At 44.3% G+C, this 12,481-nt stretch overlaps 1 pseudogene; it reads left to right on the top strand.

Annotated features, from left to right (window-relative positions):
• Nucleotides 1-5,215: 5,215 nt before the first annotated feature.
• On the top strand, nt 5,216-5,643 carry LOC104670991 (annotated as a pseudogene).
• Nucleotides 5,644-12,481: the final 6,838 nt, after the last annotated feature.

Here is a 12,481-nt window from a genome sequence, read left to right as displayed (position 1 = left end):
GACCCTATCAGGTAGATGCAGTTATTTATCTCCAGTTTATATGTAAGGAAACTGAAGCTCATAGAAGGTAAAGATCAAACAGTAGGCTAGATTTGAAGGCAGGCGGCCTTTGAGTGTGACCCTTAGAACAGTAACTCATCTCATTACTAACACAGCTGATTGGAGGACCTGGCTTAGATCTGTCACCAGTGGAGCTTGTTAATACATCACTCTTGAATGAGACTATCTTAGCCACTCACACTTGGCAGCACCAGAAGCTGTGGGGAGTGGAGCCCTGAAGCGCATTTCACAGAGGAGCAGAGGACACTTGCACCCCAAAGACAGAAAAGCCACCAACCTCTGAGCAGAGCATGCTGCAGCACCCAAAGTGTCTGGGGGCAAGGGTGATGCTCCAGCACTGTGGGCCCTAACCCTTGCCTGCATGTCAGCAACCTGAGAAGTTTTCAGTTACTTCCAATGCCCAGTCTCCCTGCTGTCCTCCCCTCCCCCAGTGAAATCCCATCCCTGGATCCCAAAGGGACCCAGGCATCCATATTTTTGAAACTCCAGGTAATTCCAATGGGTGGCTAAGGTTGAGAACTACTTCTGGGCAGGAATGTCCTTATGGGACAGTAGGTCCAAGGGAATGGTTATTTCTCTTTTACATTAATATTGGCATGTGGAAGTGGGATGAGGAACAGCCGTAAGACCCTGTCAGTCTCTCACACTTCGGTGTGGATTAATTTTGGTGTTGATTCCCCTCATGATGGGTGAGATCCAGGCACCAAAGCAATGTGAGTGTGTATAGCAGAGAAAGGAAGGGTGTGTATGGCCCACAAGGGCCAGCCCCAGAGAGGACCAGCTCTGGTAGGAGACACAGTGGGCCAGGGAACAGGGGCCTTAGAGAGAGAACTCGAAGATGGACAAACATCATGTGTTTCCTGGCTTGCTCCAGAGTTGGCCCCAACTGGCTGTGAGTTTCTGCAGCTCAGAGTCAGTGTCTTAGAATAGGCCAGCGTGGTCTCGGGTGACAGTCACCCAGAATCTGTTGCAGACTTTTCCCAGTGCAAGAGATGGTTCTCTCCACCCCAAGTACCTCTTTGGACAAACAGCTCTTCCTTGAACTAAGCTAAAAGTCCTCTTCCTGTGACGTCCAAACCATGCCCAGAGCTCCGCTCTGTAGAAATACAAACAAGAATTCCAGTCCTGCCTCCAGAGAATGGCCCTTCAGACACTGGAACCTATCCCCACCTCTCTCAGAGCCCACTCTTTCCTAATTGGCCTTCGTGCTGCCCAAATCGCCTGTTCCAGGCTTTGGAAGGAACCTTTATGGCTTGCTCTGTGAATGGCCATGATGCCGCCATGTATAGGTGTGTCCTCCAGCCCCGACTGTAGGGTTCTGTCTGTACCCTGCAAGTATTTTCTTGATTCTTCAGTACAATACTGCAAAACAGACACTCTGAGGAACACTTTATAGATAAGGGAACTGAAACTCAGAGCTACAAAGTAACTTGTGCAAAGTCACAAAGCAGGTCGTTGGCAGATTCAGACCCAGGCCTGCCTGATGCCAAGACTCATGCCCATCTCAGTAAACCTCCCCTGTCAGTCCCTCCTGGGGAACAGCACACTGCAGCAAGTGCACTGAGCATCACAGGAGCAGTGGAGCCTCCCCTGGCCTGGAGACCCTTCTTGACTTCTAAGCAAACATGAGATTGGTTTGGCCTACCCCATCCAATCCCAGGGGGCCCAATCAGACAAATGCTCCCAGAAAAAAATTACCCCTGACACTGATGAAGTTCACCCCATCTCCCTCACTCTCCTTGGAGGTGGTATGAGTTTTCCTCCCAAACACTTTCTTGTTTATGCTATTTTCTTTCTTGGCACTTTTCTTGGGACTAGCCTTGGACCCTTCAAGTATATTTTATTACTTGAAAAATTCAGGTCAGGAGCGGTAGCTTACGCCTGTAATTCCAGAACTTTGGAAGGCCAAGGTGGGCAGATCACCTGAGGTCAGAAGTCTGAGACAAGCCTAGCCAACATAGCAAAACTCTGTCTCTACTAAAAATACAAAAATTAGCTGGGCATGGTCGTGCATGCCTGTAATCCCAGCATTTGGGAGGCTGAGGCTAGAGAATCGCTTGAACCCAGGAGGCAGAGGTTTCAGTGAGCTGAGATCGAGATCACACCACTGCATTCCGGCCTGGGGGACAGAGCGAGACTCTGTCTCCAAAAAAAAAAAAAAAAAAAAAAAAAAAAAATCAAACGACAGCCCAAAAAAGAAAAAAATAAAGCAATATAGGAGCCAAGGAAGAAACATCCCCTTTGCTCTCTGAAGTTTTGCTAAAAAGTGAGCTCACAGAAGGCGGATTAACAAGACAAAAAGCATAAAAATGTATTAGGGTGCATGGTGGGGGTCGGGAATCACAGCGTGATTACCCAAACCCCTCCCAACCCCCACCATGGGCTGCAGAAGTTTATAGACAATCTTGAGATTGTAGAAAGAATGGTGGCTCTGGTTGCATCAATGCAAATTTTCTGTAAGGATGCAAATCTCCACCACAAACGACAGCTTTGCAGAGCTACTTCTGTTTGCAGACCCTCTGAACAGCCATCTCAAAATATGTCAAAGAAGTGTATTGTGGGGCGAAATATGTTTATTTCCCTCAGTAGCCTATGAAGTGATGAAAATGTTCTGGAATTAGACAGTAGTCACTGAAGTACAACCTTGTGAACACACTAAAAATTACTGAGTCATACACTTCAAAAGAGTGGACTTCATGGTATGTGAATTCAATCTCAAAAGAGCTGTCAGCTTTATTTTTGAAAACAGCCCATTAAAGCGCATCTTCTTAATGGAGTGGAGTGAATTTGGAAAGGTCTGGAAAGAATGAATATAAGCCTTGCGCCTATCCCTTAAATACTGTTAGACCATGGACAGGTCCGGTTTGCATAAACAGACTATAACTTTCACCCATTACTAAAGGTGTGTTAAGGTTATTGTCTAAAGCAGAGGAGGCCAGGCAGCAAGATCTATGAATGTGGGCTTCTTACTACGCTGAGGAATACCTTGGAAGAAGGCCATGCAGTAGGGAGAGAGAGATAGGGCTTCAGGATCTGACAGCTGGGTTTCTTAATACAGAGTACTCTTGTCACTGGCTCAAAAGAATATCCACAGATGAACCATGAATACCCTATCCATCTCAAATACCATCGATGTCTCTTACACTGCTGTTGCAAGTACCTCTAGGGAAGAAAAAAACACACACAGTGTTTTTTGGGGGTTTTTTGCTCTGTTGCCCAGGCTGGAGTGCAATGGCATGATTTCAGCTCACTCCAGCCTCCGCCTCCTGGGTTCAAGAGATTCTCCTGCCTCAGCCTCCCGAGTAGCTGGGATTACAGGTGTGCGCCACCACGCCCAGCTAATATATATATATATATATATATATATATATATATATATATTTTTTTTTTTTTTTTTTTTTTTTTTTTTTTTTGAGACAGAGTCTCACTCTGTCTCCCAGGCTGGAGTGCAGTGGCGCAATCTCCGTTCACTGCAAGCTCCGTCACCTCCCGGGTTCATGCCATTCTCCTGCCTCAGCCTCCTGAGAAGCTGGGACTACAGGTGCCTGCCACCACGCCCAGCTAATTTTTTTGTATTTTTAGTAGAGATGAGGTTTCACCATGTTGGCCAGGCTGGTCTCAAACTCCTGACCTCAAGTGATTCCCCCCACCCCCCCGCCTCGGCCTCCCAAAGTGTTGGGATTACAGATGTGAGCCACTGCACCAGGCCACTGTGTTCTTATCTGATCAGCTATAATATGCATCCCAATTTCAGAAATGTTCAAATGTGAGAGGAAGAAAGTGTCACTGAATCAATACAATGTGGCAAAAGACTTCAAGGTGAAATGCGTTTGGGAAATCTTTGAGTTTGACAGGCCTCCTTAACACAGGACTTGTCAGAGTGTTCAATATGCTTACATGCATGATGAGAAGAGGGGGCAAGGAATGAGCTGTTTGCTGCATGCATTTCCACAGACCTCTTTCTACCAGAGCATCCCAGAAAGAACGTGTTCTGTAGAGTCAGCTGGGAAGAAACTGATTTAAGAAACAGGGGTGCATACAGGGGACTGAGCCCAAAACCTGGGAGTATTTAAATCTGAAGAGAGAAACACTAAGCACATATTAGAAGAAAGACCTCAAAAGGTAGACCTTTGGTGGGAACTAAGGCGAGGGCACAGCCAGGAAGGGAAGAAGAGATGGAGAAAAACACAGGAGGCTGATTCAAAGAGAAGCTCAAACTCCACCCTCAAGGAGAGGGAGCGCAACTCTCCAAAATCTAAGATGGGCAGTTGGGTGCGTTTATTACTCAAGCAGAAAAGAAACAAAAGTCCACTGACATAGCAGTAGATTTCAGTTTGGCTAAGAACAGCTACAGAAATGTAATAAGCATGAGGAGAATCAAATTATTATTTTAAGAAAAAGGGATTGGTTTGGGTTTTCAAATATGCATTTCAAGTAGATCTTGTTCCTGGTAAATGCTCAATAAATATATATATTGATTAACTGTTGGCTTCATTCCGAAAACAAATATTTTTGAAATCCCATGTAAGCACTGAGCTACATGCTGTGGGAAGATCACCCAGATAAATAAAATGGGGTTCTCATCACCCACATAACCAGAAACCTGTATTTCATTGATTCTAAGATGCACATTTTAAAAACTTTTTTTGAGGTGGAGTCTCTCTCTGTTGCCCAGGCTGGAGTGCAGCAGCATGATCTTGGCTCACTGCAAGATCCGCCTCCCAGGTTCAAGCGATTCTCCTGCCTCAGCCTCCGGAGTAGCTGGGATTACAGGTGACCGCCACTACGCCAGGCTAAATTTTTTTATTTTTAGTAGAGACGGGGATTCACCATGTTGGCCAGGCTGGTCTTGAACTCCTGGCCTCAAGTGATCCGCTCACCTTGGCCTCCCAAAGTGCTGGAATTACAGGTGTGAGCCACTGTGCCCGTCCTAAAAACTTGTAACACATCTGAAATTGGGCAGCCTTTCACAGCCGGGCATCTCTGACGTGGTTGTTATGACAGCGCGTGCCGACCTTTGGCCATAACTATTCATATTGGCATCACCTTCAACTGAAGTATGTGCATGGTTGGTTCTACAGCTATGGAGCTTCATTACCATTTAAAGTATCATCAGCTTTTTTCTTCCCTGGCTGTCTGAGGATAGATCGCCATCATGAACGACATGGTAACTATCCGCACTGGCAAGTTCATGACCAACCGACGACTTCAGAGGAAACAAATGGTCATTGATGTCATTCACCCCGGGAAGGTGACAGTGCCTAAGACAGAAATTTGGGAAAAACTAGCCAAAATGTACAAGACCACACTGGACGTCATCTTTGTATTTGGATTCAGAACTCATTTTGGTGGTGGCAAGACAACTGGCTTTGGCATGATTTACGATTCCCTGGATTACACAAAGAAAAATGAACCCAAACATAGACTTGCAAGACATGGCCCGTATGAGAAGAAAAAGACCTCAAGAAAGTAACGAAAGGAACGCAAGAACAGAATGAAAAAAGTAGGGGGACTGCAAAGGCCAATGTTGGTGCTGGCAAAAAGCCGAAGGAGTAAAGGTGCTGCAATGATGTTATCTGTGGCCGTTGTGGGTTTTTCACAAGAAGATTAATAAACTAAAAACTTCCATGTGAAAAAAAAAAATCATCAAACAATTGCTATTATTAAAAAGTCAAAAAATAACAGATGCTGGCGAGATGGCAGAGAAAAGGGAACACTTATACACTGCTGGTGGGAAGGTAAATTAGTTCAGCCACTGTGGAAAGTCTTCTGAAGTTTTCTCACAGAATTTAAAATAGAACCACCATTTGACCCAGCAATCCCACTATTGGGTATATACCCAAAGGAATGTAAATCATTCTACCATAAAGACACATGCACATGTATGTTAACTGCAGCACTCTTAACAATAGCAAAGACATAAAATCAACCTAGATGTCCATCAATGGTGAATTAAATAAAGAAAATATGGCACATATACACCACGGAATACTATGCAGCCACAATAAAGAATGAAACCCTGTCCTTTGCAGCAACACAGATGGAACTAGAGGCCATTATCCTGAGTGAATTAACACAGGAACAGAAAACCAAATCCATGTTCTCCAAGTGTTCTCACTTATAAGTGGGAGCTAAACACTGAATACACATGGACACAAAGAAGGGAACAAACAACACCAGGGCCTACTTGAGGGTGAAGAATGCGAGGAGGGTGAGGATTGAAAAACTATCTATCAGGCATTATGCTGATTACCTGGGTGACAAAATTATCTGTACATCAAACCCCTACAACATGCAATTTACCCATGTAACAAACCTGCACACATACCCCTTGAACCTAAAATAAAATAGCACCAAAAAGATTGTAACCCGATTCAATAAGGAAACTAAAAGTTGGTGTGGGTGCAGTGACGCATGGAAATGCAGCAGTGGGGCAGATATTTAAGAGGAGAGGAGCAAATATTTGTCACTAGAGGAATGGCTATAATTCTATATTTTCTTGCAAAGCTATAACCAAGTGTTTATGGGACTTAGGCAAGAATGTCGAAGACACAGAATTAGAATAAGCTGTCTCGTCACAGAGGAGCAGGCAGAAGAACAGACCACACACCAAGCAATGCAAGGAAGGACAGGAGAAACTGCTGAATCCATGGGGTAGATGAAGCAATGCAAGGAAGGACAGGAGAAACTGCTGAATCCATGGGGTAGATGAAGGAAGGGCTGAAGTCATGCCATTAAAGCTGGTGTGACCCACGCCCATGCTGCACAGGCTGCCATCAGCACACCAGGCATCCATCAGCAGAGGCTTCCCACTGATGTTGGCTTGACTTCTAGAAAATGAGATTCAACTGAGGGAAAAATAAAACTATGAGTTTAGTTTAAAAGGAAAATGGTAACGCACCCTTGGTATTCTTCAGTTTGCCTCAAAATTATACTGACAATGTAAGAAAGCATTGTATTGTAGATTAATTTGCAGTGCTTTTTTCTTCTTAATTGTATATAAAATAACGGTGTTCTTTACCATGGCAGTAACTTCAATTTGCTGAAGATACTATGTGCAATGGGGGGAGAAAACGAGCTGTCTTCACTTAGGAAAGTACTTTGATAAGGTAAGTCCTGAGGGACCGTAAAGGTGTTATTAGAAGCAAAGCAACACGTTGAGAATCAATAGCTGCTAACTTCACAAAAAAGAGATACCAGGAGCCTCCTGACAGAAGTCCACAACTCTACTCACGAAGTGGTCCTGCTGAAGGAGTGAGACAGGAAGGAGATCAGGCCTCCAGCGCCAAATACCAGGTTATAGGAAATACAGAGGGCAAGGGAAGGTGTAAAATAACATCACACTGCAGGACACAGTACGAGACGAATGAATGACCTGATTTCCTCAACAAATAAATTTCAAAAAAAAAAAAAAAGAAAAGATAGAAGGAGAAGGTTCCCCTCTATGCAGACTTTATTTTATAAATTAAAATAGATTTACAGACATATCATGTACTTAGCGCCTCATTTCCAAATAACAGAGTACAGAAAGGGGAAATTTAGTAACTTACCAGTAGAGAAACCTAGCAGACACCACCTTAACCAAGCGATGAAGGTTAACATCACCAGAGATGTTGTGGGGACGTCATGTACCCCTGATGCACTCTGATGAGAAGGGCACATCACCTCTGTGAAATCCTTCCCAAATAGTCCTTTTTGTTTTTTTGGGTTTTTTTTTTTGAGATAGAGTCTCACTCTGTCGCCCAGGCTGGTGTGCAGTGGTACAATCTCAGCTCACTGCAACCTTCACCTCCCAAGTTCAAGTGATTATCGTGCCTCAGCCTCCTGAGTAGCTGGGATTACAGGCATGCGCCACCACACCTGGCTAATTTTTGTATTTTTAGTGGAGATGGGATTTTGCCATGTTGGCCAGGCTGGTCTCAAACTCCTGACCTCAAGCGATCCACCCACCTCAGCCTCCCAAAGTGCTCGGATTACAAGTGTGAGCCACCATGCCCGGCCTTGCCAAAGTGTCTTAATCCCAGCTAATCATTACAAAAACATTGGACAAACCCAAATTGAGGGAAAATTCTGCAAAATACCTGACCACTACTCTTCAAAATTTTCACAATCATGAAAAACAAAACCTGAGGACCTGTCACCAATGGGAGGAGTCTGAGACACAATAACTAAATGCAGTATGGGGTCCTGGATGGGATCTTGAAACAGAAAGAGGACATTCATAGAAAAAGGAGTAAAATTTGAATAAAGTCTGCAGTTTGCTCACAGTAAAGTGCTGATATTATTTTTTAGTTTTGACAAATATACAGTAATATGCAAGATATTGACATTAGAACGAGTGCATGAGCGTTCTCTGTAGTACCTTTGCAGTTTTTCTGTAAATATGATTCCAAAATTAAGTTTATTTTTTTAGAAAGACATACCAACCAATTGTAATATAGGAACTCTATTTGGATCCTGATTCAAACAATGAAACTTTTATCTATCTATCTATCTATCTATCTATCTATCTATCTATCTATCTATCTATCTATCTATCTTTTGAGACAGAGTCTTGCTCTATCGCCCAGGCTGGAGAGCAGTGGTGCATTCTCAGCTCACTGCAGCCTCCACCTCCCAGGTTCCCAGGCCCAAGCGATCCTCCCACCTTAGCTTCCCTAGTAGCTGGGACCACAGGCACACACTACCACCCCTGCCTACTTTTTGTGTTTTTAGTAGAGACGGGGTTTACCATGTCTCCTAGGTTGGTCTTGAACTCCTGAGTTCAAGCGATCCTCCCGCCCCAGCCTCCCAAAGTGCTGGCATTACAGGCATAAGCCACCATGCCTGGCCTAAACTATTTTTAAAATAACATTGATAAGACAATCAGAAACCTGACAGTGACTGGATATTAAATGCGATTAAGGAGTCATGATTCATTTATTTGTAGGAGTGACAATGGCATTGTATTATGCTTGTTAAAAAGAGTATATATGGGATTCCTCAAAACATTAAACATGGAATTATTATATGATCCAGCAATTCTACTCTGGGTATATACACAAAAGAACTGAAAACAGCATCTTGAAGAGATATTTGTACAACCATGGTTCAGAGCAGCATTACTCACAACAGTCAAAGGGTGGAAACAATCCAAGTGTCCATTGACAGATAAATGGATAAACAAATTGTGTTGTGTATGTGTATCTATACAATGGAATATTATTCAGCTTTAGGAAGGAAGGAAATTGTGACATGCGACAACATGGAAGAATCTGAAGGACCTTATGCTAAGTGAAGTAGGCCAGTCTCAAATGGACAAATAATATACAATTCCATTTACATGAGGTACCTAGAATAGGCAAATTCACAGAGACAGAAAGTAGAGTGGTAGATGACAGGGGCTGGAGGGAAGCAGGGAAGGGGAGTTATAGTTTAATGGGTACAGAGTTTCCATTCAGGAAGAAGGAAAAGCTCTGGAGATGGAGGGTGGTGACAGCTGCAAGACAATGTGAATGTACTAATGCTACTAAACTGCACACTTAAAAATGGTTAAAATGCCAAATGTTATGTTATATATGTATTCTACCACAAGTTTTTAAAAGGGGACCAGGCACACACCTGGTGAATTTTTAAAATTTATTTGTAAAGACATGATCTCACTATGTTGCCCAGGCTGGTCTCAAATTCCTAACATTAAGCTCTCCTCCTGCCTCAGCCTCCCAAAGTGCTAGGATTATAGGCATGAGCCAGAGCACTCAGCCAGGAACCAAGATTTTTCAGAAAGGAAAGCTCATGAACTATTGGATGGACACCTGGCTTCTGCTCTGAAGGTCACCTTCTATTTGACTCAACTGTGTCACCCTTCCCAGGCCTGCATCGATCAGGGAGGGGTCAACCAGATGAGCTCCAAGTCCTCCTGCTCAACAATGATATGACTCAATTCTCTCTCCAGGGGGAGGAAAATCCCTGAGATCACTACTAAAGCTGTGTTCCTCCCAAATTTCAAGGAAACACACAGAAAAGAAACAAGCAAGGCTGGCAAGCAGAGGCCTGACATGGGGATGGATCATATCCGAGGGTGGTGCAGACTACAGGAATGGGCAGGGTATGGCTCTCTCTACCCCGTGGGCAAGTGACTTACTGAGAGCTGATTGCACAAGCTTAAGAAAGGAGTACACAGCTATACTCTTCCTCTCTTTTTGCCCCTGGGCATTTCAGCTTGACCTCTTAGATGGTATAGTTTGGGGAGGTGATGGTGCATGGATCCCAGGCCTCTGGTTGCTTTGGAGTGACCTCAGAAGGTGCTCAGCTGTCTGCTGCTGAGTTCCTGAGTCATGAAGAACTGAGTTCATTCAGACCCCATCCACGGCAGCATGACTAGCTGCTCTGCAAGGATTGTTCTTATTTGTCTTACTCATCCTAAGACTGAAATTATACCTTGTGGTTACCGTTGGGCAAATTACTTGGCAAAGTCAGTCATTCCCAAGGAACTTCTATCTCATTCTGAGACAATGGCAAACTCTTCTGTTTTGAGGCTCACAAAGAAGCTCTGCTCAAACTGTGAATGGGAAGTTTTCTCCGTCAAACAGTAGTTGACATTGACAGTGACACTAAGAGCTATTTGTGCACTGAAAGAACCTCAACTTTATTAACTTTCTTAATCACCGGAAAGCAAAGTTTCCAAGAAGTTACCTGATTCGTACAGATGTTCCTTCCACTCTCTGTTCAAACTGGATAAAATCCTGGCCCACCAGACTCTGGCCCATCCTACAAGGCCAGGGAGGCTGCTAGATACCCAACATGGCCACAGTGACCTCATTCGACCAGGGCCCCTACCCCCTTTTTAAAATGAACTGTGCATTCATCTTTCCAGGGTCACAAGTTTCAAGGAGCTCCCTGGGCTCAGTGGCCCGATTGGTGGGGTAATCCACACATCCTTGGCTAATGAGTTCATTCATTCCCCAACTATTTGTTAAGCATTTACTCAATCCCTATCTTCAGCTCCAGAAATATAAAGATGAGTAAAACAGACAGTTTCCTGCCTTGAGGAGCTGACACTTTCAGATTTGAATGAGACTGTGAAGAAATTTGTCTGTAGCCTTCTCTTTCCAGAACTCTGCACTCCACTTCCATAGCTTCCCTCCCCACTAAGCTGATACCCACTCCTTTCATCCTTTTGCTCATGACACAGGCAATCTCAGCTAACTTTACTGTGCATTTACTATGTGCCAAGCACTGTGCTAAATGTGTTACATATATATAACACCTCATTAATCTTTACAACACCCTATTCATGGACCCAGTTCATGGATGAGGAAACTGAGGCACATATAGGTGAAAGGAGTTGGCATAAGCCGGTAAAGTTGCAGAGGCAGTATTTGTATTTGTTTTTGTTTGAGATGGAGTCTTGCTCTGTCACCCAGGCTGGAGTGCAGTGGTGCAATCTCAGCTCACCGCAACCTCCACCTCCTGGGTTCAAGTGATTCTCCGGCCTCATCCTCCCGAGTAGCTGGGACTACAGGACCGTACCATCATGCCTGGCTAATTTTTGTATTTTTAGTAGAGAGGGAGTTTCACCATGTTGGCCAGGCTTCCCTCAGTCTCCCAAATCGCTGGGATTACAGGCGTGAGCCACCGCACCTGGCAAGAGACAGTGTTTGAATCCAGGACATCTGACTGCAGAATGCGTACTGACAGTCGCGGAGCCATTCCATCTCACCCATTTAGGTCAGGTCCTGTATCTGCAGTGAATCACATGGGTTTGCTCTCCCTTACATTTTCCACAGCACCAGAAAAATATCCTATGCCTGCCTTAGGATGAGGTTCAGGTACAAGTGACTGGAAACTGAAAAAAGAGACGTTTATTCTTCTCTTATGTAAAAAGCCAGGTAGGTATCCAGGGCTGGTGCAGGCTCCTTCTCTGTGCTTGTTCAGGTGTATGTGGCTCAAGGGTATTTGCAGAGCACAGGTTTGTGTAGGGGGCCGGGGGGTGGTCTTGACCAAGCACGATTATTATTTAAGAATCTCATTACTAAAAGCAATGGCTCCATTTGATTTAACTCCGCCCATCTATTCACCTGGGACAGAAGGGTGGCTATGGAATTCCGGGCCCTGCATAGTTGGTCATATGTTTATGGCTTGCCTCAGTCTGGATGCTGGGATCTCTAAGTCTGCAGCATATCACCCTGGGAGTTCTTTGACTCTCCCTTGGGCTGTATCTGTACTTCATATATCTAGAGGCAAATACACCAAGAAGTTAAATCTCCAATGTGCTTCCCTGGTCATAGGTCTTTGTCAAATTTGCAAAGGCATGTATTTTGACTGCAAAAAAAGCCCTCCCTCCACTTTCTCTCCATCAAACTCCCCCTTATACAATGTAGCATTGAGTGGCTGTAGGCATTTTGGGATCTGGCTAAAGGGATGTTAACTCAGACATACA

Source organism: Rhinopithecus roxellana, chromosome 1 (assembly GCF_007565055.1).
Source record: "Rhinopithecus roxellana isolate Shanxi Qingling chromosome 1, ASM756505v1, whole genome shotgun sequence".
In the NCBI taxonomy this organism is placed as follows: Eukaryota; Metazoa; Chordata; class Mammalia; order Primates; family Cercopithecidae; genus Rhinopithecus; species Rhinopithecus roxellana.
Note: the sequence above shows the minus strand (reverse complement) of the source record. Positions and strands in the feature narration are given on the sequence as shown.